Source organism: Camelus ferus, chromosome 19 (genome assembly GCF_009834535.1).
Source record: "Camelus ferus isolate YT-003-E chromosome 19, BCGSAC_Cfer_1.0, whole genome shotgun sequence".
Taxonomy (NCBI): domain Eukaryota; kingdom Metazoa; phylum Chordata; class Mammalia; order Artiodactyla; family Camelidae; genus Camelus; species Camelus ferus.
Genome location: NC_045714.1, coordinates 24,846,850 through 24,869,698, shown reverse-complemented (window position 1 = coordinate 24,869,698; position 22,849 = coordinate 24,846,850). Strand labels below are relative to the sequence as shown.

The 22,849-nt window shown below is 39.6% G+C and overlaps 1 pseudogene; it reads left to right on the top strand.

Moving 5' to 3' along the window:
• LOC116658041 overlaps window positions 1-22,849 on the top strand; it is a 50,823-nt pseudogene that overhangs the window by 2,928 nt on the left and 25,046 nt on the right.

Genomic DNA, 22,849 nt, shown 5'->3' with positions numbered 1-22,849 from the left:
GAAATGAAGTTTTTAAAATGTAACAGCTTCAGACGCTTAATGATGCCATAAATGCAAGGATGTTATATCTAAGCTCTTTAAATAAATCCTGTCATTGAAATAAAGGAAATACTATATTATAGCGCTCTATGACTTTGTTATCTTTGCTATCCATTTATCTGACTCTCTAAGACCAAAGAAAGCAAAGACTGAGATTGATCATTACTACTGTGTGGTACACGTATTTGTGGATGAAGACAATACTGAAATGCACTGTCTAAGATATTAAAATGGACACTAAACAGCTGCTTGATGCACATGCATGAACAGAACAGGGAGCTGGGTGCAGGGAGCAGACACTGAGCTTCCTGGATCAGAGACCCAGCATAGCAGTCCAGCCCAGCAGTCCACATGTTTTATATTTATGTCCCAGCAAAATTAGCAGTGAGAGTCTGAAATGAACTTTGGGGACACTTGCAAACAGCTGTCATGATTACTAATGTGGGACACCAGGATTCTACAGTGTTTAGTTGGCATCTGCACACAACCAGTTCTTTTCCACTAAAGCCTCTTGTAATTGCTGGTCCCACATCCAGGCTGAGGAATCATCTCATGTGGTGTTTGGGAGGGAGGTAAGTGGAGTCAGGACCCATGCTAAGGCTGGGTGGGTAATAATCTGGTTCTAGTACAGGAGAAAGGAAAGTAGGTCAGGTGGGAAGGAGAATGACTGGATTTAAATTTTGTTTCTTGAGTAAGCTAAATATATAACATCATGTCAAGTTTCTTTGTTGTTTATATTCCATGTGCTGTCACCGAATAACTACTGAATTGTGGGGACAAAAAAGCCTGGGTTTTAGAATTGACCCTGCCCCTAACCAGCCAGAGTCCAGGTTCCTCTGGGTGTCCAAGGAGGGGGCTGGACCGTCAGGTGTCCCTCCACTGCAGCAGTTTGGGCACTTGGGTGGCCTAGTTTTTTTGCTGTGGAAGACTGGCCCGGTTGTAGGACATTAAGCATCTGCAAGGCTCTCACCAGGTACCCACGGTGGTCCCAGGACTGTAACATCCAAGCGTTCCTTTCCACCCACGTTTGCAAATGACCCTCAAGGGGTTAGTATTAATCCTGGGTGAGAATTATGAAAAATTATATGGTACCTCCATCCCTTCTGGCAAGTGAGGGCCCCTTATTTACAAATGACCACGAAGTGTTAGCACCACATTTAATCAACAGAACATGTGAACACGTGGTGACAGTGATGCTCACCTGTTTGCTTCTGCTTCCCAGTGCAACTTCAGCCTCCATCAGAGGACCTCAGCTGCCCCAGCGAACAGGGCCTTTCTGTACAGGGAATGGGCTCCTCCTCGAAGCATAGACAAGAAGCAGCCCTTAGATCTCATCAGGTGAGCTGTTGTGGAGAGCACTCCAGTGGGAAGGGCTCAGGGTTGCCCTCATGGCATCTGAGTGTGACAGTCCTCCAAGAGTGTTACCAACCAGGAAGCTCACAGGAGCTCTGAGCTTTGTTGCCCCAAGTTTTTACTGGAGGCTTTATTACAAAGACATGATTTATTGGGTCACTACCGACATGGCTAACCCAAACCCTAACTGTAACTCAAAACTTTCCTTAGCCCTAACCGTTGAGCCCCTTCCTCTCCTGGTGGTCACTCACTTGTCACAAAGCTCAAAGCCCCACTCCTCTAATCACATGGTTGGTGTCTCTGGCTGGCCAGTCTCCATCCTGAGTCATCTCATGAACACAAGCCATCCAAGGGTCCACCATGAATAGCAAAGACAATCCTATCTTGGGAAATTTCAAGGCTTTAGGGGTTGCCGTCCAGGAACTGGGACCAAAGACCTACCAAATTCTTCATTAAACAGGAGTAAATGTTAGATTTCACTTAAATTATAAAATAAGAGAGAAATTCTCACTGCTTTGCTGTATCTGCTGTTCGACACCGTTTCACTAAACCACGTGACTGTAATGTCGCGCTCAGCATGTGTCTTCTCAGAGCACCAGTGCTGGCTGCTTCCCGGGAGCTTATGGTGTTTGGGCAAGGCTGCTGGGGGGAGGGAGGCCAAGGACAACCGAACAAACAAAAATAATCGGGCGAATAAGGAAACAATGTCAGATTGAAATGAAGGAAATAACAGTGTTGAGATGGGAGACTTGGGGGGAAGTGAGTCAAGAAAGCTATCTTTGAGTAGGTGACATGTGAGCTAAGATGGCTATAAGGAGGCTCGACTTTGAGGATCTGGGAAAAGTCTCCCCAGGACTAGAGGCAGCTTTCCATTGGCCCCGAGGCACAAATGTGTTCAGCATGTTTGAGGAGATACTGGAGCCAGCTCTGGTGAGAGTTTTGACACACGAGGTTTAGAAGGGCATCAGGAGCACGGAAAGGAGTGTAGACTCTAAGTGCAGTGAGAAGCAGTCATGATAGCTTAAGCACTAAAGTAATTTTCCCGCACTCACATTTTGCAAAGATAATGTGGAGAATAAATTGCAGGGATGCAGGAAGCAGGGAGGCCGGGTAGGAGGCACTTGGAGTGGGCCAGATGAGAGATGGTGGGAGCCAGGGAGGAATGCATTTGGGGAGTGGAACTGACAGGATGCAGTTATGGGCTGGATGTGGATGGTGAGGAGAAGAGGAGGGTCAAGGTAGCCCCAGGTCGTCCTGGAGCCAGGTGCCTGTTCTTTCTAAGCTCAGTGCCCCATGCAGGTTCCCACCTACTTGGGCAAACCTCTTAACCTTCAAAGTGAGGGTTTGAAAACACTGAAGTCTTTTCGTTTGTTTCACATTTTATGGAAAGATTCAAACATGTACAGAAGTAGAGAGAACAGCACCGCCAGCCTGTCTGTATCAGTCACCCAGCTCCAGAATTATCAACTCAGAGTCACTGTTGTTGCATCTTTCATCTCCACCTCCTCCCCTCCCCCACCACGGGATCATTTTGAAGACAATCCTACATAGCTTAACCTTTCATTAGTGAAATGACAAGGTCTCTTTCAAATACAATTGGAATATTCCGTTTTTTTTTAAGGGTTACAAAATAATTCCCTGATTGTCACAAAAATACACTTTTAAGTAGTTTTGGGGTTGAAATCAGGATCCAGACTAGGTTCAGACATTGCAGCTAGCATATCTCTCAAGTGGGTTCTAATCTATAATTTTCCTGTTTCTCTTTTTCCTTGAAATTTCTGAGGGGTTTCTCTATTTCCTGTTTGGCTGATTTCATTCCCCCTGTGGTGTTAGACTTGTTTCTCCATCCTATGTATTTGCTTTAGCTAAGTGATTTGATCCTCCCCTAAAAGCTTGATCTGATTGAGGTTCAACTTTGTGCAAGAATACTTGTTATGTGAAGTTTTGTGCTCCTGTCAAAAGGTACATAATGTCCAGTTGACTCTCTTTTTTGTGATAACAGCAGCCAATAATGATTGTCTCCCGAGATCATTGTTTCATAAGGGATTTTATTTCACGTGGTCATACTCTAGTTTCCTCCCTCAATTATCAGCAGGATCACAGTCATAAAGAGGCACTTTCTCATTAACCCAGGTTATTCTGTAGAACACAGTTTTAAAAGAAGATGTTTGTACATCTGTAAATATTTAAAGTTGATACATTTTTCTTTTTTTAATTTTTTTTTCTGATGGAGTTACTGAAGATTGAATCTAGGACCTTATGCATGCTGAGCACACACTCTGCCTCTGAGTGTACCCCATCACCCTTGAGATTCATATTTATATGATATTTTCCTTCTGTTATTTTTGTTTTATGTTATACAGTATTTGATGGCAGGGCAATAGGTTTGATGGCTCTTTAATCATTCTTTATGGCCTTTTGGGATTTGTGTGTGTGTTTGTGTTTGTAAAGAAAAAATTTTCCCACTATTTTAAGTACGTTTTGCTAAGGAAAATATGTTGATCTGTTCCCTGCTCCTGGTCCATGTGTTCTCTTTCTTGCTTCCTACTGTTGGCCCCCTGAGCTCTATGACAAGACTAGCATGTCGTTAATGCAGGTTGAAGGAGATCTGAAGAGATTTATTCAAGGAGATGAAATTTGTAGACAATGTATTGCAAAGTATTGAGAAAGTTATTCATTAGGAGAAGGTCTGGGGTTGAATTGTTAAGTGCACAGAAATCTAAGCTATGAACCACCAACCCAATTATTAACTCCAGGAAAAACGAAGTAGGGAAGAAAAAAGTAAGTCTAGCAGACAACTTGCTACAGCTGTGAACAGTCTGTACAGAGTCCTAATAATGTAAATCAAGGTTACTGAGCTGATCAAAATTATAATGTAATTGTATGAAAAGGTTGGAAGAATGAAGGTTTGGGTGTGTAGATGAGATGGGGTTTGAAAGAGAGGTAATCCTCATTTTCCAAAATAATTAAATAGGTGATACATAAAGCTGAAAAAGTCAGTAGGCTGTGTTACAAGGATATTAGTCAGAGACAGGGAGTAATTATTCCAAGAGTCAGCAGTAGGAGCTGAACATGGTAGCTTCTGGCCAGGAAATGGGGCGGTTGTTGGGAACTGCTCCTTTTTACAATCGGTGTTCGAGAACTGTTTGACTCTTTAATGAATGTATGGTATAACTTTGATAAAAAGAAATCAAAGCTGAATTTTGAAAAATTGATGTTAAGAATTGGGGTGTTTTTGACAAAGAGATATAACAATCAGACAAAACTACATTTGAAGGGATCCTCATTATTCCTAGCCTTTCAGCAAGGACTAGGAGGCAGACATCTGTTTAAGGTTCAAAAATTCTTTCTGACCTTCTTGCCGACATGTAACCTTTGGAAGTAATGAACTCCCCATCACTGTAAATATCCAGGCAGAGGCTGCCTGACCAGCTCTCTAACTGTAGCAGCTTGTCTTTACCACTGGCCAGTTGGAGCAGGCAACTTCTAACATTCTTTCACTTTTGAATGTGACATTTTCAGGACGGAGAGTTGATAAGAATGTATTACAAAAAGCTTAACAAGAAAGAGTCCAAGACATCTCAAACCCATTGCCAGAGTTTTCTATGCCAGACACCACCCTGAGCCTGCATCCTTGAGCCAGGCCACAAATCCCAGTCACATGAGAATGAACCCACTTTGCCCCTCCTATCTGATTTGGCAAAGGGCTCAGCCCTTTTCCCCATGGAATGGTCCATGCCCAGGTCTCTGACGATGGAGCTGGTCTCACAGCAGCGCTGTGAGCGCTGGTCCAGCCCAAGGGGGGTTCCTGCGTGAAGTTTCCCAGGACTGCAGGCTGTTCTCAGAGCTGAGTCCCCCCTAGGCTAAGCCCACGGAGCTCATCTCAGCTCCAGACTGAGCCGGAAGCCTCAGAGAGAACTCAGAGCTGAGGAAAGCCATAGGTTTTACCCAGCACTGCCGAGTCAGCAGTGCGCCAGCTGAGGGAAGTATCAGCAGCAGCAGACACACCTGAGCCACCGTCTCATTGTTCTGCCTCATCCCTAAGCCCTCTGTGTCTGCTTGTCTGTGTCTGTCTCCCTTTCAGGACCAGCCTGGCACAGCTTCGTGCCCTGCTTCCTTTCCTCTAATCTTGCCTCCCTGGCCTGTTCCATCTACTCCAGACTAACTGAGTAACATTGAAGGGTTTTTGAAACCTAGGAACAGCCGACGTGCTAGATACAAAGAATACAGGGCAGTTCCGTACTCAGCCACATCCCTCCTGCCCTCTCCCATTCCCACAATGAGTTTTATAAATATTTTGTCAGAGAGACATTGCACTCCCAGTTGTTATCATTATCAGCCATTTCCTTATTATCTGTGGTTTTCGATGCATTTGCTCCAGGGACGTTCCCGAGATAAAGCAGGAGCAGATGACTGAGCCAGTTGTTGATGTCCACTTGTGTCAAGCCTGTTAAGAATGATCTTTGAGGGGATTTGTTGAATGCGCCAGACTGTCCAGTGAGTAGTGATGATCCCCTGCATCTGCTCTGGAGTCGGCCACGTTCCATCCTTTGCTCTGTTCTCATTTATCTCTCTTCAGCAGGTGAACAAGTGATCTGTACTTCTATGATATGTAAAATACTTATTTCACGGTAGAATTTGGAGGCTGCTATTAAAATGCATACATTTTAAGTGTGAATTGAGTCAGAGTTTTAAACTTAAAGCCCCCTTGATTTAGAATCAGAAATTAATATGATGGAGGGAGTGTATAGCTCAGTGGTAGAGTGCATGCCTAGCATGCATGAGGTCCTGGGTTCAATCCCCAATGCCTCCATTTAAAAAACAAATAAATAAAACTAATTATGCCCCCCCAAAAAAAAACAAAGAAAAAAGAAATTAACATGAGGATGAAGCTACAGAGTGATTATGTGTGTCTTCTGAAACTACCTTCTGTCTTTCTGCAGGAAATTCTATGAAGAGAAGTTCGGAATCTACTTTGCTTGGCTTGGCTATTGCACTCATATGCTCCTCCTCACAGCAGTCGTGGGGGTGACTTGTTTTCTGTATGGATATTTTAATCAAAATAACTGTACCTGGAGGTAACTTCTCTTTATTCCTTGTTACCGTGCTTACTTAAATTAGAATGACATTCTCCAGGAACAACCATGTTGCTGCAAATGGCCCTTTATTGTCAGTTTTTATGGCCGATTAGTATTCCATTGTATAAATATACCACTTCTTTAGCCAATCATCCTTTGATGGACATTTAGGCTGTCTCCATGTCTTGGCTATTGTAAATAGTGCTGCTATGAACATTGGGGTGCAGGTGTCATCCTGAAGTAGGGTTCCTTTAGGATATATGCCCAGGAGCGGGATTCCTGGGTCATATGGCAAGTCTATTCCTAGTCTTTTGAGGAAACTCAATAATGTTTTCTACAGTGGCTGCACCAAACTGCATTCCCACCAGAAGTGTAAGAGGTTCCCCTTTCTCCAAAGCCTCTCTAGCATTTGTCATTTGTGGATTTTTGAATGATGGCCATTCTGACTGGTTTGAGGTGATACCTCATTGTAGTTTTGATTTGCATTTCTCTGATAATTAGTGATATTGAGCATTTTTTCATGTGCCCATTGATCATTTGTATGTCTTCCTTGGAGAATTGCTTCTTTAGGTCTTCTGCCCATTTTTGGATTGGGTTATTTGGTTGTTTCTTATTAAGTCATATGAGCTGCTTATATATTCTGGAGATCAAGCTTTTGTCAGTTTCATTTGCAAAAATGTTATCCCATTCTGTAGGTTGTCTTTTTGTTTTACTTATGGTGGCATTTGCTGTGCAGAAGCTTGTAAGTTTCATTAGGTCCCATTTGTTTATTCTTGCTTTTATTTCTATTGCTTGGGTAGATTGCCCAAGGGGAACATTTCTGAGATGTATGTCAGATATTTTGCCTGTATTTTCTTCAAGGAGGTTTATTGTATCTTGTCTTATGTTTATCTTGCTGAAGAGACTGTCTTTATTCCATTGTATATTCTTGCTTCTTTTGAGGAAGATTAGTTGACCAGAAGTTTGTGGGTTCATTTCTGGGCTCTCTATTCTGTTCCATTGGTCTATTTGTCTGTTTTTGTACCAATACCATGCTGTCTTGATGACTGTAACTCTATAGTATTGTCTGAAGTATGGGAGAGTTATTCCTGTAGACTCTTTCTTTTTTTCTTCAGTAATGCCCTGGAAATTCTATGTCTTTGATGGTTCCATATAAATTTTATTGTGATTTGTTCTAGTTCTATAAAATATGTTCTGGGTAATTTCATAGGGATTGCATTAAATCTGTAGATTGCCTTGGGCAGTGTGACCATTTTAAAAATATTGATTCTGGCAATCCAAGAGCATGGGATACCTTTCCATTTTTTAAAGTCTTCTTTAATTTCCTTCACCAATGTTTTATAGTTTTCTGTGTATAATTCTCTCACCTCTGTGGTTAGATTTATTCCTAGATATTTTATTACTTTGGGTGTTATTTTAAAAGGCATTGTTTCTTTACTTTCGTTTTCTGTTGATTCATCATTAGTGTAAAGAAATGCAACTGATTTTTGAACATTAATCTTGTAACCTGCTACCTTGCTAAATTCTTCGATCAGCTCTAGTAGTTTTTGTGTGGACCTTTTAGGGTTTTCAATGTATTGTATCATGTCATCTGCATACAGTGACACTTTTACCTCTTCTTTTCCAATTTAGACCCCTTTTACTTCTCTTTCTTGCCTGATTGCTTTGGCCAGGACTTCCAAGGCTATGTTGAGTAGGAGTGGTGATAGTGGGCATCCTTGTCTTGTCCCAGATTTTAGTGGGAATATTTTGAGTTTTTCACCATTAAGTGCTATGATGGCTGTAGGTTTGTCATATATAGCTTTTATGATATTGAGATATGTTCCCTCAATACCCACTTGGGTGAGAATTTTTATCATAAATGGGTGTTGAATTTTATCAAAAGCTTTTCTGCATCTATTGAGATGATCATGTGGCTTTTGTCCTTTCTCTTGTTGATGTGAAGTATTACATTGATTGATTTGCATATGTTGAACCACCCTTGTGTCCCTGAGATGAACCCCATTTGAGCATGATGTATAATCTTTTTTATGTGCTGTTGGATTCTAATTACTAGTATTTTGGTAAGGACTTTGTATCTGTCTTCATCAGTGATATTCGTCTGTAATTCTCTTTTTTGGTGGTGTCTTTGCCTGGTTTTGTTATCAGGGTGATGATGGCTTCATAGAATGAGTTTGGGAATATTCCTTCTTTTCAATCTTCTGGAAGAGTTTGAGAAGGACTGGTATGAGTTCTTCTTTGTACGTGTAGTAGAATTCCCCGGTGAAGCTGTCCAGTCCTGGACTTTTATTTGTAGGGAGGTTTTTTATTGTTAATTTGATTTCATTCCTAGTGATCAGTTTGTTCAAGTGGTCAGTTTCTCCTTGATTCAGTCTTGGTGGACTGTATGTTTCCAGAAACTTGTCTACCTCCTCTAGGTTATCCATTTTGTTTCCATGTAGTTTTTCATGACATTCTCATATGATATTCTGTATTTCTATGTTATGTGTTGTAATTTTTCCATTTTCCTTTCTTATTTTGCAAATTTGTGCTCTCTCTTTTTTCTTCTTTGTGAGTTTGGCCAGACGTTTGTTGATTTTATTTACTCTTTCAAAAAACTAGCTTTTGGTTTGATTGATTATTTCCTTTATTTTTTTAATCTCTATTTTATTTATTTCCTCCCTGATCTTTATTATTTCCTTCCTTCTGCTGACTTTTGGGTGTTTTTGCTCTTCTGTTTCTAGTTCTTTTAGCTGGTGGGTTAGATTGTTTAATTGATATTGTTCTTCTTTTTGAGGAAGGCCTGTATTGCCCTAAACTTTCCTCTTAGCACTGTTTTTGCTGCGTCCCATAAGTTTTGTGTGGTTGTGTTTTCATTTTCATTTGTCTCAAGGTATTCTTTAATTTCAACTTTGATTTCATCATTGACCCATTGGTTTTCTAATAGCATGTTGTTCAATCTCTATGCTTTCCTTTTTTTCTCCTTTGTTTCTCTGTAGTTGATTTCTAGGTTCAATGGCATTGTGGTCAGTAAAGATTGAGATAATTTCTATCTTCTTAAATTGTTGAGGTTTCTTTTGTGACCAAGTACATGATCAATCCTAGAAAATATTCCACGCACACTTGAAAAGAATGTGTATCCTATTTTGGGGGGTTGTAATGCTCTGAAAATACCCACCAAATCTAATTTTTCTATTGTATCATTTAATTTCTCTGTTGCCTTATTTATTTTCTGTCTGGAAGATCTTTCTAGTGATGTTAATGTGGTGTTAAAATTTCTGACAATAATTGTATTCCCATCAATTTCCCCTTTATCTCTGTTAGTTGTTGTTTTACATACTTAGGTGCTCATGTTGGGTGCTATATATATTAATGATTGTAACATCCTCATCTTGTATTGCTCCTTTAATCATTATAAAATGTCTTTATTTATCTCTCTTTATGGCCCTTGTTTTAAAGTCTATTTTGTCTGAAATCAGTACTGCTGCACCTGCTTTTTTGGCTTTTCCATTTACATGGAATATCCTTTTCCATCCATTCACTCTGAATCTATATGTGTCCTTCTCCCTAAAGTGTGTCTCTTGTATGCAGTGTATTGAAGGTTTTTGATTTATTATCCAGTCTGTTACTGTGTCTTTTGACTGGAGCACTTAGTCCATTAACATTTACAGTAATTAATGATAGATGAGTGTTTATTGCTATTTTGAACTTATTTTTGCATTTGATTTGGTATTTCTCCTTTGTTCCTTTCTTCTTCCTTTTGTGGTATGGTAATTTTCCTTTGTATTATCTTGGATTGTATTTAGTTTTTGTGACTCACTTGTAAGTTTTTGGCTTGTGGTTACACTTTTTTGTAAGTTTGTTTACCAATTACTGTAACTGTGTGTACTAAACATATAGTAATGTAATCTCAAACCCATCTTACAGAGAACAAAAAATTTAAGAAAAAAGAAGAAGAAAGAAAAAAATACTCTATATTTTCTTGCTTCCCTCTCCCACTCAATGACTTAAATATCTTCTTTTACAATTTCATGTTTATTCTATTTGTAACTCATGGTAGTTATCACCTTTCCAGTTATGAATTCTCATTTTTGTTGCATCCTGCTTCTTTTCTATTTAGAGTAGACCTTTCAATATTTCTTTTAGCATGGGTTTAGTGTTGCTAAAGTCTTTTAGTTTTTGCTTCTCTGTGTAATTCTTTATCTCTCCTTCTATTCTAAAGGATAGCCTTGGTGGAGAAAGTATCCTAAGCTGTATCTTTTTTTTTCATTCAGGACTTTGAATATATCTTGTCACTCCCTTCTGGCCTGTAGTGTTTCTGTAGAGAATACAGCTGAGAGCCTTCTCTTGGAACTCACTCTTTGTTTTTCTCTTGCTGCCTTTAGGATCATTTCTTTATCCTTCAGTCTGGCCATCTTGATTATGATATGTCTTGGTGTGGGTCTCTTTGGGCTCTTCCTGTTTGGGAACCTCTGAGTCTCCTGTACTTGGGTGTCTGATTCCTCCTTTAGATATGGGACGTTTTCAGTCATGATTTCTTTAAATACCTTTTCCATCCCCTTTGTTCTTTCTTCCCCTTCTGGAACCCCTAATATGCATAGATTGGCATGCTTTATATTATCCCATAGGTTCCTTATATTGTTTTCATTGTTTTTTATGTTTTTCTCTCAGCTGTTCTGATTGGGTGCTTTCTGTTGTCCTGTCTTCTAGGTCACTTATTCGTTCCTCTGCATTATCTAGCCTGCTATGTACAGCCTTTAGGTCAGATCTCATTTCAGCCAATGAATTTACCAATTCTACTTGGCTCTTCTTTATAGCTTCTATTTTGTTTTTGACACATTTTAAGTCTCTAAACACTATCTCTTTTAGTTCCTTCAGTAATTTGATCACTTCTGTTTTGAAATCTTGATCTAGTAGGCCATCAATGTCTATTTTATTGATCGTTCTTTCAGGGGATTTCTCTTGCTCTTTAAATTGGGAGTACTTCCTCTGCAACTTCATACTGCTCATATCTCTCTGGCACTGTGGCTTAAGGAGTATCAGTTATCTATTTTGGTCATTAAAGGAGTTTATTTATTTATCTATCTAAAGCCTATGCGGGAATAAAACATAAAAAAGAGAGAGAGAGAGAGAATTTTAAAAGAATGGAGGAAAAAAGGTTTGAAAACAGTGTATAATCAATAAAAGAAGAGCAAGTTGAAGCAGAATAGGAATCGAGTTGAGATGTCTTTTAAGAATCTTAATGAAAAGAAGAAAAAAATCAAAACACAATATTTGAAACCTGTGAATAATCAATAACAGATCAAAACCAAGAGAATTATAAAGGAAATGAGAACTGTAAACATATAGAACTGTTTAAAAACTAAAGATTAAAAAGGTAATAGAAAATAAAACAGATATAGAAAGATTTAAAAAACAAAGATGTGTTCTCCTTGAGACTGTGCGCTCTTAATGGTTTTATTGAGAGGTCTTTATTTCCTCATCCTGTTTCACGAACTCACCTTGCTCTGTTGGCCCCCTCATCTGTGCTGCTCACAGTGTCTGTAGGCAAGAAGATCATGCCCCTCCAACAGGGTCAGGTGCTGCTCTCCTTCGTGGTGGGCGGATGGGTCACTCACCTTCCAGATGCCGCAGTCAGTGCTGTGCCAGTTGCTCCATAGGTGGGCTCAGCTTCAAAATTAACACCTTTATGGAGATATAATTCACATACCATAAAATGCAGTCTTTGAAAGTGTGCATTAGGGTTTTAAGTACATTTCAGGGTTGTGTAGCCATCACCCCCAAAAGGAACCAGTACCCTTTAGTAAGTCACTCCCTAACCTTCCTTTCCCTTAGACCCCAGCAGCTACCACTCTACTTTCTGCCTCTACGGATTTGCCTGTTCTGGGCATTTCATATAAGTAGAATCATACAGTATGCTGCCTTTTTTGATTGTCGTCTTTTATTTAGTGTGACGTTGTCAAGGCCCATCCATGGTGTAGCATACATCAGTACCCAAGTTCCTTTTTGTGTTCAAATAATATGCCATTGTTATAAATACACCACATTGCTTATCCATCCATCAGTTGATGATGAATAATTCTGCTGTAAATGCTCATGGGCAAGTTTTTGTGTGAACACACATTTTCAGTTCTCTTGAGGATATATCAAAAAATGGAATTGCTGGGATGTATTGTACTTTTAACATTTTAACATGCTAAAGTAGTTTTTAAAGTGACTGCACCATTTTATATTTCCAGTAGTAATGTATGAGAAGTTGAGTTTCTCCACATCCTCATCAACATTTTTTATTACCGGGTTTATAGATACATATTTATATATCATATATCATATATATTTGTCATCCTAGTTGGTATGAACTGGCATGTCATTGTGCTTTTGATTTCTGTTTCCCTAATGCCTACTGATGTTGAACATCTTTTTATGTGCTTATTTCCCATTCATATGTCTTCTTTGGAGAAACATCTATTCAGAGTCTTTGCCCATTTTAATTGTATTTGTCTTTGTATTGTCATGTTTTAAGTCTTCTTAGTCTATTATGGATGAAAGTCCCTTATCAGGGAAAATATTGGAAATATATTCACCCATCTTGTGGATTGTCTTCTTACTTTCTTGATGAAGTCCTTTGAAGCACAGAAGTTTTTAATTTTACTGAAATCCAGGTTACTTGATTTTTTTTCTTTTGTTGTTTGTGCTTTTGGTGTCATATCTTAGAAGTATTTGTAATCCAAAGTCCTGAAGATTTTCTCATTGTTCATTTTCTAAAAGTTTTATAGTTTCAGGTCTGTGATTTATTTTGAGTTAATTTTCATAAATGGTGTTAAGATAAAAGTTCAGTATTCTTTCTTTCCAGGTGTATGTTCAGGTGTCCCAGCATCATTTTTGTAAAGATTACTTTTTCCCCATTGGATTGTCATGGCACCTTTGTCAAAAATTAACTGGCTATGTGTAAAAGTTTGTTTATGGACTCTCAGTTTTTTTCTCTCAATCTATTTGTCTGTCCTTTATGCAAGCACCACACTGTATGGATTACAGTTTTGTTAGTGAGTTTTGAATTTGGAAACTTCAAAACTTTGTTCTTTTTCAAGATTGTTTTGACTATTCTGGGTATCTTGCATTTCTATATTAGTTTTAGGATCAGCTTGTTCATTTCTGCCAAAAAGCCAGAGTTGCATTGAATCTATAGGTCATTTTGAGGACAATTGCCATCCTAACAATAATATGGCTTCTGATCCATGGACACAGAAGAGCTTTCCATTTATTTTAGGTCATTTTTAACTTCTATCAGTAGTATTTTAGTTTTCAATATACAAGTTTCAAACATTTTTCTCAGTATTCCACATATTTTTCTTAATATTCCTAAGTATTTTATTCTTTTTGATGCTATTGTAAATGAAAATGTTTCCTTCATTTTATTTTTAGATTATTCACTGCTGTTATATAGAAATATAATTACTTTTTTATATATTGATTTGTGTCTTACAATTTTGGTCAGACTGGGTTATTAATTCTAATAGTTTTTTTTTTTTTCTTTTCTCTATCTCTCTTTTTTTTCTTTGTGGATTCCTTGTGATTTCAATATATAATATCATGTCATCTGGAATTGAAATAGTTTTATTTCTTACTTTCTAATCTAGATGCTTTAATTTCTTTGTCTGGTTGCTTTGACTAGAACCTCTAGTACAATGTTGATTTTGGGAGGAAATAATTCAGCCTTTCACCATTATGTATGATCTTTGCTTCAGGTTTTTCATAGATGTTCTCTGTCAAGTTGAGGACGTTCTCTTCTATTCCTAGTTTTTATCCATTATTCTATTAATATGGCTTATTACATGAATAGACTTTTGTATGTTGAACTGCCTTTGCATACCTGGATACATCCCACTTAATTGTGGTCTATTTTATATGTTACTGGGTTGGATTTGCTTGTATTTTGTTGAGGATTTTTGCATTTATATTCATAAGAGATAGTCTTTAGTTTTCTTGTGATGTCTTTGTCTGGTTTTGGTATCAGTGTGATACTAGTCTCATTGAATGAATTGGGAAGTGTGCCCACCTCTATTTTTAGACGAGTTTGTGAAGCATTGTTGTTTTGTTTGTTTGTTTTTGTTTTTGTTTTTTCTTTAAGTAGTTGATGGAATTCACCAGCAAAGCCATACAGGCCTAGCATTTCCTTGTGGGAAAGTTATGGATTACTATTTCAGTCACAACTTATTGTAGGATTAATTGAATTTTCTATTTCTCCTTGAATTAGCTTCAGTCATTTATGTCCTTCTAGGAATTTATCCATTTCAACTAGATTATCTCATTTATTGGCTATATAATTATTCATGGTATTCCCTTATATTCCTTGTTATTTTTGTAAGGGCAGTAGTGACATCCCTCCTTTCATTTCTCATTTTAGTAATTTGAATCTTCTCTCTTTTTTTCTTCAGTACTAGCTGAAAATTTGTCCATTTTATTGATCTTTTCAAAGAACCAACTTTTCTTTTTGTTGATTATTCTCTGTTGTTCATCTATTCTCTATTCCATTTATTTCTGCCTTTAGTATTTTGATTAGAATGTTTAATTCATTTACATTAATGTAATTTCTTATCAGGTTGAAGTTACATCTGCTATCTGCTTTCTATGTGTCTTTTATTTTTCCAATTCCTCTATTACTACACTTTTTTGTACAAAGTAGGCATTTTCAAGTGTGCCATTTTAATTTGTTGTTTATTTTATCTTTTTCTTCTCCTCGTCCTCTTCTCCTCCTCCTTCTCCTCCATTGCCCTGGAGATTATAATTAACATCTTGTTTTAAAGCAATCTAGTTCACATGAATGCCAACTTAATTTCAATAGTACACAAAAACTTTGCTTTGATAACAATATTTTCCCTCCCCCTCCTCATATTGTCATTGTCATACAAATTACACCTTTATGCATTTATAAGCACATCTGCACAGTTGTTTTATGCAGCTGTCTTTTACTTCAAATAGAAGAAAACACTTACATGTAATACTCTATTTATACTGTTTTATTTTTTTACTCAGGTAGTTACCTCTACTAGTGCTCTTTAGTTTTCACGTGAGTGTCCTTTCATTTACACCTGCTGGACTATCCTTAGTATTTCTTGTAGGGCAGGCCTGCTAGCAATTAATTCTTTCAGGTTTTGTCTTTGTAGGAGTGTCTTAATTTCTCCTTTAATTTTTTTGAAGAATCATCTTGCTGGCTATAAAATACTTGGTGACAGTCTTTTCCTTTTATCATTTTGACGATACCATCCCACTGCCTTCTGGTCTCCATGGTTTTTGATGAGAAATCAACTGTCTTACGGAGGAGCCATTGTATATTTTGAGCCACTTTTCTCTTTCTGCTGTCAAGATTCTTTGTTCTTGTCTTTTGACACACTGAGTCTGATGTACCCATTTTAGATGTCTCTATGTTTATACCATGTGGAGTTTGTTGAGCTGCTTGGATGCACAAATTAATGTTTTCATCAAATTTGGGAAGTTTTCAGCCATTATTTCTTTATATATTCTTGCTACCCCTTTTTTTCTCTGCTTCCTTCTGGCGCTCCCATTTTGTGTGTATTGGTATTGTTGATGGTGTCCCACCTATCTCTGACACAGTGTTCATTTTTTTTTTCATTCCTTTTTCTTTCTCTTCCACAGACTGGATAATCTCAGTAGTTTTAAGTTAACTGAATTTTTCTTCAACAAGTTCATATCTACAGAGAAACCTCTTATTGAATTTTTCATTTTACTCATTATATTTGTATTTCTAGAATTTCTAGTTGGTTTTTAATATAAATTTTATCTATTGATATTCTCTGTACAATGAGATGTTCACATACTTTAATTCTTTAGGCATGGTTTCTGTTAGCTCTTTGAACATATGTGTAATTGCTTATTTATGTCTTTGTCTAGTAAGTCCAGTGTCTGGGCTTCCTCAGGGAGTTTCTATTGACTACTTTTTCCCCTGTGTTATGGCCAAACTTTTCTGTTTCTTTGTACATCTTGTAATTTTCTGTTGAAAACTGGACATTTAAAATATTACAGTGTGGCATATCTGAAAGCCACATTTTCCTCATCTCCAGGGTTTATCGTTGCTTCCATTGTCATTGCTGCTGCAGCTATTTATTTAGTTACTTTCCTGAACAAATTCTGTAAAGTCTGTATTCTTTAACATGCATGGCCATGAGATCAGTTTGTGTGCAGAAAGCCTAGTTGTCATCACTCTAATAATGATTGGACAGTGATTTCTTTCAATGCCTGGAGGCAATCGTTTAAGCTGTTGCCAGGTGGCTGTGTGTCTGCGTGCTGAGGGATGCCCTCAGCACCGGCAGGCAGTCTGCAGCTCTTCCGTAGCCTTTAGTTCTTGCTTATGCAGAACCTCAAATTCAGCCAGAGTTGAAGGCTTAAGATTTTCTCAGATCTTTCCTTGCCATGTACCACACATGTGTACAACCTTCTACAATTCTAAGAATTCTTTGGAGCTTTTTAACCCTACCTCAACCCCCAGAACGTCTCATTACTCAATTTTGCCTTCTAAGTTTCCTAGTCAGCATCTAGTTAGCCTCTACTGGTACCACTGCCTCAGGCAGTTGTAATGTTAAATACTCACTGCTGATTGTTTTCCACAAACACTCTGGGGATAGGCTGTTTGCACAGCATGAGTTTGAGATAGGTGAAATAGTGACAGCTCTTTGGGGACGGATTTTTTGGGTAACTTCAAATCACTTCTGTCCCTACATTGATTGTGAGACTGTTGATTTTAAAGGCCACCATTTAAGTGAGGATACAGGGATGGGGTTACATCAAGTTACAATGCCCCAAAACTCACTATCTTTATGGAGATTTAGCTGTTTTTTTTTTTTCTGAAGTAAACACTCCCCGGATTGCTGGAAGCCTTTGTTTAACTTCCAGAGTTCTGCAGAGGTTAATTTTGACAAATTATGCCATTGTCATTGCTTCATAGAGGAGTAAGTTTTCCAAGATATTTACTCAGATATTCTAGAAGTGTATCCCATTTGCATTTGTTTTTAACCGAGTTACTTGCAAGACTAACTAATTCTACAGCTCCAGCCCCATTCACATGAGTCCATCTGCGTGACTACTCCTACAGGAAGCAGTGTGCAACCTGTTGTGAGTTTGTTGTTTTTCTTATTAAAGTGTAGGGGTTTTTAAAAATATGCTCATGAATAGCCCTTTGTCATTTTTACACGTTACAAAACTCCCACTAATCTGTGGCTATTTTTTTCCCTCTCTTTTCGTTGTTTTAATGAAGTTCTCACTTTTAAGGATTTTCAGTATAGCAATATGTGGATGCTGATCACACGGGTGAGATATTTAACTACTGTCTAAACCTCAGTCTTTGCTGATTTACTATCTGGAAGATCTGAACACATCTACTGAACTCCGTATACCAATGGATGCTGACAGCCCTAATTAAAATATGCTTTTTAAGTAAAGCAAAAAATATTAACTTTGACACTGGAAAAGACAAATCTCAAGTTTCCTAGCTGATCTTGCTTTCTGTGATCATTAGCTTCATCATGTTTATAGAGCCGACAGGCATATTGAGCTACTGATTTTATTTCATCGGATTTTAGAATTCAGAACACATTTCAGGCCCACTTATAGCACCATATGTGTATCTTTAAGGATATGTACATATGATGATATCTTTATTTTAAGTACCTTATTTTATTTTAAGTACCTACTGCTGTGAACCCCATTAAGGAAACCTTGGAACTGCAGAACTGAAAATTTTCATACCACCATCATCCCGTAGCACCTCTTTTGCACTTAGATATTGTGTGGCAGAGTATTTTTCTGCTCCCTAGAAATGATCAATGTTGAAGGGGAAAAAAATACCCTCCTCTTATAAATATAGTCCAAATCACACACTTATCTGAACAATGGCCACCATTTTAGTCCACACCAATCCATCTACTCATACTGACTCAGAGTTCTCAACACAGATAATCCACCACTGAAGTCAGGGTCCTCAGCACACTTTCTATCACCTCCCCATTCTTTCTTGTTTCTGACCTACTTTTGTCCAACACATCCTGCCAGTCTCTTCACTGCCTGACTGCAGTTTTTAATTTTTACCTTTGAGTTCCAGGCTGTGCCTAGTGACTTCCAGAGAAACGCCAGACACCTGGCTCATCAGGAGGGGCGGGGAGGATTTCAGGAAGCTGTTACCCTAACTCACTTGCAGATCAGTGAGTGGCTGTTGTGAGCATTCCTTCTAGATCTCTGCCATGCCGGCTGCATCCACCCCAGCAAAATAACGTAGCTCTTCCACTCACCTCTGCCTCCATTCATCAGAGTTTCTGCTTTCAGTGACACTCAGATGCTGCTGATAGGCATTATATATATATATTTTTTAATTGAAGTATAGTCAGTTACAATGTGTCAATTTCTGATGTACAGCACAATGTTCCAGTCATTCATATACATGTATATATGTATGAATTCCTTTTCATATTATTTTTCATTAAAGGTTATTACAAGATATTAAATATAGTTCCCTGTGCTATACAGAAGAAATTTAGTTTTTTAGCTATTTTTATATATAGCAGTTAATATTTGCAAATCTTAATCTCTGATGTGCATTTTTAAAGCTACATCTGGAACCCTTGCTGCAGAAGAGTCTGAGAAATATATTTTCAACCTCATAGACTTTTGGTTAGGAAGTTGGAATAAAGGCTGAGCTGGCTTACCTAACTTGTCTGCCTTTGTGAGTAAAGTGTTCTGGAGTTTCAAGTCCCAATGAAATGTCCCAGCCCTTCAGTAGCAAACTCTTAAAGCAACCAAAATGCTCCCATCTACCAGAGCATGACTTGTCCTTAGACACTGCTGGACATAACCACCAATGCTGTCTAAGGCATCGTCTTCACCTTGTGTACACTTTATTTAGATATCTGATTAACAGGACAAGCTGGTTTGGATTCCCAAGGTCACAGGCAGCCTTCTGCCTGACTTTGGTGTATATATGTCATTGAATAGTCCTCACATCAGCTAGAGCTGCCTGGTGTGTGGTTTGTCAGAGAATGTGGGTGCAGTGCTTCCCTCCAGAGTCCTACCAGTTGTTTTATTGCAGGAAGAGAGAGAGCAAAAGAGACAGAAAAGGAAGTTCTTGTCCAGCCTCAAACACAGTCACCCCCGCCCAGGGCTCTTGGTCTGGGACACAAAGAAATACAGGTCAGCAGCGATGTGGCCCCGGTGTACTCCAAAACATGGTGTGGTTGTACTGGGCTATCTGTGTCTTTCATGGACCCTGCAAAGTTCTCGGCTTTGTGAAACGGGGAACTAAGGAACTCCCACCCATGCCTGTAGCTCCCAGGGTTTGCACCCTTACGGGTTTTGAGGATTTGCTGGCAACTCATTCTTTTTCACCAGGTCATTTCTCGGTTACACGGCAGTCCTGTGACTTCCTTATCAGAACTGCTCCTTAAGTTCGGTATTTAGTGAAAGATGCCATTTTACCCTGTAAGATCATGTTCAGGGAGGAGGAGAAAGACAGCACAGATCAGAATTGCTGTTTTGCTTTTTTGTTGTTGTTGTTTTCATAAGCCGTCTCCTGTTGTCGAATAGACACAGAGCAAATGAATGACTGTTACACTCCCATTTGAAGGATGAGGAAAATGACACTCAGGGAGAGAAGGCAAATTTCCTGAGGTTCCAAAGACAAAAAGGGGTGAGCACAGAATAAGATCCCTGCAAATTTCTTGGCTGTCATCAGCCTTTAGGTCAGTGACAGTGCCGTGTGTAGTAGTAAATTGTAGCGTGCTTTTAGAAGGGTGCAGATGTTCTTGTTTTTGTTGATACAATCACACTGTTTTGTCTGGGACACTGAAAAGAGAAATGGGTTAGAAAATGTTGGTTTCTCATCCTTGGTCCTTCCTCACCCTCACAGATATGGACACTTCCATCTGTAGCAGGAATAAGGCAGCCCCAACCTTCCCATCTCATGAGATCAGTCCTCATTCATTTCAACCCTGCCCACCTGTAGGTGATAAAGCACAGCATGATTTTCATGTCCTGCTTCACTGATTCTTGTGAAATTAGGTGTTTGAGGATAGAAACTCATGAAAGGAAGCTGCTTTTTTTAAATATAAAGTGCAGTAATTTTCTTAGCAGAGAAGGAAATTGAGGATTTTCTTCATTGAAAATCAATAGAGATTTCAAGAGCATCTGTATTTTTGATGCGTAGATTAAAATGACAAAATCTAGAGGGATTACAGAAACACAAGGAAGATACCAAAAGTGTCTTTAAAGAGCTTTTCTAAGACTGGGCTTGTAAAGAGACTGTTAGTTGAAAGAGACCCCCTTCTCACCCATAGTCCCTCTCCTTAGGTTGGAAAGGGCCAGCGTTTCCCCTGTGTGCAGTCCTGGTGCTTCAAGTGAGTTGTGGGTTAGGGCAGTGCACATGGTGCTGCCTTCAGGTTGTCCATCCTAAGTAACCCCTGGCAGTCAGAGGGCGAGTGTGTTGCAACCTCATGAACCAGCCGCCATGCTCTCCAGGATGTGTGCTCATCTCAGCTCATCCCGGCTCAGGTGATGGCAGAGCAGAAAGTGGTGGCAAGAGGTCAGCCATGAGTAGCAGGGAGCACCTGGAGTCAGCTGGGACCCAAGTGGCTAGGAGTTGCAGGTGGAATTGCCATGACTTCCCACAGCTCACTCATTCAGCTAATACTTCTCCAGCACCTGTGATGTGCTGGTGCTTCTGTTGTGAACAGAACCAAATCCCTGTCCTCATGAAGGTGATGTTCTAGTTGACATGAGAAATGATACACGCAGAAGCAGATCCAGGTCAGGACACATGAGTGCTGTTTATTTTGGAGTGCACAAGGTGAAATCTTTCGGAAGGAATGTATGATACAGGAAAATGTGGGGGAGAGGATGGCCGTATCCCAGGTCTTATTTGGGTCCCTGGGATGCACCTCGCCAAATGTGGGTCCTTGGCTTGCACAGGAATGAATTCAAGACAGAGCCACATTTCAGTAAAGGTAGATTTATTCAGAGAGATATATACTCCATAAACAGAGTGGGCTGTTTCAGAAGGCAAGAGAAAGGCCATGAGGCGTGGGGGTTGGGTGCTCCAGTTTAAAGTAAAAGTAGATACACACTCCACGGACAGAGTGTGGGCTGTCTCCCTCAGCAGAGAGAGCAGCCACGAGGTGTGGGGTTGTTAGTTTTTATGCACTCAGTATCTTCATATGCTAATAAGTGGGAGGAATATTCCAACAGCTTTGGGGAAGGTGTTAGGATTCCCAGAAATTGGGCCACCACTCACTCTTTGACCTTTTATGGTCAGCCTTGCACCTGTCCTGGCACCTGTGGGAGTGCCATTTAGCATCCTGCTGTATTTCGGTGAGTGTGTATTGAAGCTCAAGGTCTACTGGGAGTTGACTTTTCCACCGTCTTGGTGCTAATGGCTATGCCATTCTTTTAATGGCTGTGCCCGACCCCCTTCCCTCCTGTCTCATAAAGGAGCTCTGGACTAATTGCACAATTGCAGAGCAGGGGACAGATTGGAAAGAACTTCATAAGTGGAAGGTGGAAGGCAGCATTGGCAGTAGAATTCTCAAGTCAATTATAAAGTAAGGGTCTTCTGTTTACTGGGGGTACCTGGTGTCACATTAGGGAGCTGTGAACCTTGAGGACTTCAGTGAGTGGGTGGCTCACTTTGTATACTGTGTTGCTTCTTAGGTGGCCCGAGGACAGTTGGCTTATAGGTGACCCATTCACTCAAGCAGGGGTCTCTTTGGGGATGTTCTGCACGTGAGGCTAACATGGGTCACATGGGGAGCAGGACCGGCCAGTCACAGCTTGGTCCACAGTCACCTAGTGCCCTCAAGGCTTTCACCACATGGATGTGTCAGCTCCCGCTGGATGGGGACATGGGCACAAGTGGTGGGGCAGCTTCTCAGTGGTGGAGGCATTGCTCTCCAGACCCAACACTCAACAGCATGGACCCCTGGTGTTGGCCACAGTCTTGGCTAGATGAGGCTGTTGGGTAGCTAAGCTCATGAGACGTGGGTGCCATGCTTCCATTCTCACCAAGAGCTCTACTTTTGAAGGTTCTGGTCAGACAGCCACAAATACTCCCTAGCCCATAAACAAAGAACTGTCTCTTTCACTCAGGGAAGGGCACACAGAAGGAGAACGGGTCATCCCGAGAGCAGGACAGGCCAAATCAGTCCTGCCATCAGGGGTCTGACAGACGAGCCAGCTCAGTTCCTCTTACTAGTTGTTTACTTGGAGGATCTGGGGTATTTGGGTGACCTGCAAGTGTCAGGAAATAGTACACGAGGGCTTTGTAGATTTTCTGGTCCGGTGTTAACTCACACCATTGTAGCTGTCGTGCAAGGAAACACAACTTGGTGGACAACAGGCCATGGCCT